Raw genomic sequence first — 2,023 nt, 5'->3', positions numbered from 1 at the left:
GGAGGCGGAGATTACAGTAAGCCGAGATAGCGCCACTGCACTCCAGTCTGACAAAAAAAAAAGAAACTCCGTCTAAAAAAAAAAAAAAAAAAAAAAAAGAGATATTATTATGTGATGAAAGTCAGGGAAATAATACATTTTGTAAAGCTTCAGATGAATGATTCTCCTAGATAGGAAGGCAAAGGGCTACATTTGGGAGGGGCCAGCCTTGCAGACAGCTTCAAGTGTAGTGGTGCAGGTGATGGCTCTAGTGTATTTATTTTACTTTTCTCTTACGTGACTCTGTGTGTGTAATTGTATATGTATAAAATAGTTCCTAATGATGTTTTTGCATTGGGGCGTTTCTCTGTCTTCTGGGCTGGGATGCAGTGGCATGATCGCGGCTCATTGCAGCCTGCACCTCTCAGGCTCAAGCGATCCTCCCACCTCAGCCTCCTGAGTACCTCGGACTACAGGTGCGCACCACCATGCTTGGCTAGTTTTTAAAAATCTTTTGTAGAGATGGAGTCTCACTCTGTTGTCCAGGCTGGTCTTGAACTCCTGGTCTCAAGTGATCCTTTTGCCTCAGCCTCTCCAAGTGCTGGTATTACAGGGTGAGCTGCTGTGCCCACCCTTTTTTTTATTTTTAAACAGCTTTATTGAGGAAAAATTCACAGACCTTACAATCTTCTAGGGTTTAGTGTGATCACAGATATGTGCAACCAACACCATGGTTAATTTTAGAACATTTTTATCAGTCCTATACCCTTTAGCTATCACCCTGTTATCCCCTCACCCCGACCCCACCTGTAAGCAATCACAAATCTAGTTTCCATCTCAATAGATTTGTCTTTTCTGGGCATCTCATATAAATCGATCCGTATGAGTGTCTTTTCATGTCTGGCTTCTTCCCATTTGTCTCATTCCAGAAGGTGACTGAATTTTTCCACAGCTGGGAATACTAAGCCGTGGAGTGAATTGTTGGTTCCCAAGTGAAGGTGAATGAGGCAGAGTGAAAGGAGAGTTCTTTTACTGAGGGAAGGGGACAAGAACCAATGAATGAAAGAGATCCAGCAGGAGGGGCGGGAGGAAGGAGGGTAGAGAGCTGCTTGAAACAAATGAACAGAGCTCTGGGCCGTGACAGCGGTATAGAAGGCGCACGTGCAGCAGGGTGTAGGTCCTGAGGGGGAGGGAGAGGGACTGTGGAAAACAGTGTGTCACAAACTCTGAGTTCCAGCTGCTGGAGACGGGGGTCCCAGGGGCCCGGTTATCCCCTCACAGGCAGGGGCTGAAAAGTGGGGCTCTGCTCAGGTTCAGGAAGGAAGTGGGTGCACAGGTCGTGTAGACATGCGTGGGAGCCCGCAGTGTGAGGTGCAGAACTTCAGGGAGAACCTGCATTTGGCCTCCAGGCTGGTTGGAAGTATTCTTTCATTCAGCAGCCTTCTCATTATGTGCCTTCTGTGTGACAGACACTGCAGAGCACAGAGACGCAATCTTACCTGTCCCAGCCATCCAGGGAAGGCAGTGTTAGGAAGTTCCAGGGACTTACCTGGAAGGCTGGGACAAGGTTATTTTCCCTTTCCCCACAGTTCATGGAGCTGTATTCTGTGTAGAATGGGCAAATTACAACTATCATGGATTAGTAATTGAAGAAAGGAAGCTTATACCTCCATGTTTTTTACAACATGCGCTATCTGAGATGTATTAAATATTCACATTGATGTCTGTGTTAGTCTATTTCGTGTTGCTATAAAAGAACACCTGAGGCTAGGGAATTGGCAAAGAAAAGAGGTTGATTTGTCCCCTGATTCTGTGGGCTCTACCAGCCTGGCACCAACATCTGCTTCTGCTGAGGACCCTAGGAAGCCTCCAGTCCTGGTGGATGTGGAAGTGGAACGAGGAAGAAAGGAGGTGGGTGCCACGCCCTTTCAACCAACCAGCTCTCATGTTTCAGAGAGCAAAACTCACTCATTACCACGGGGACAGCGCCAAGCCATCCTGAAGTATCCACCCCCATGACCCAAACACCTCTCACTAGGCCCTG

This window comes from Cebus imitator, unplaced genomic scaffold, assembly GCF_001604975.1.
Source record: "Cebus imitator isolate Cc_AM_T3 unplaced genomic scaffold, Cebus_imitator-1.0 Scaffold441, whole genome shotgun sequence".
NCBI classification, from domain to species: Eukaryota; Metazoa; Chordata; class Mammalia; order Primates; family Cebidae; genus Cebus; species Cebus imitator.
The sequence above is the reverse complement of the archived record's forward strand: the minus strand, read 5'-3'. Positions refer to the sequence as shown.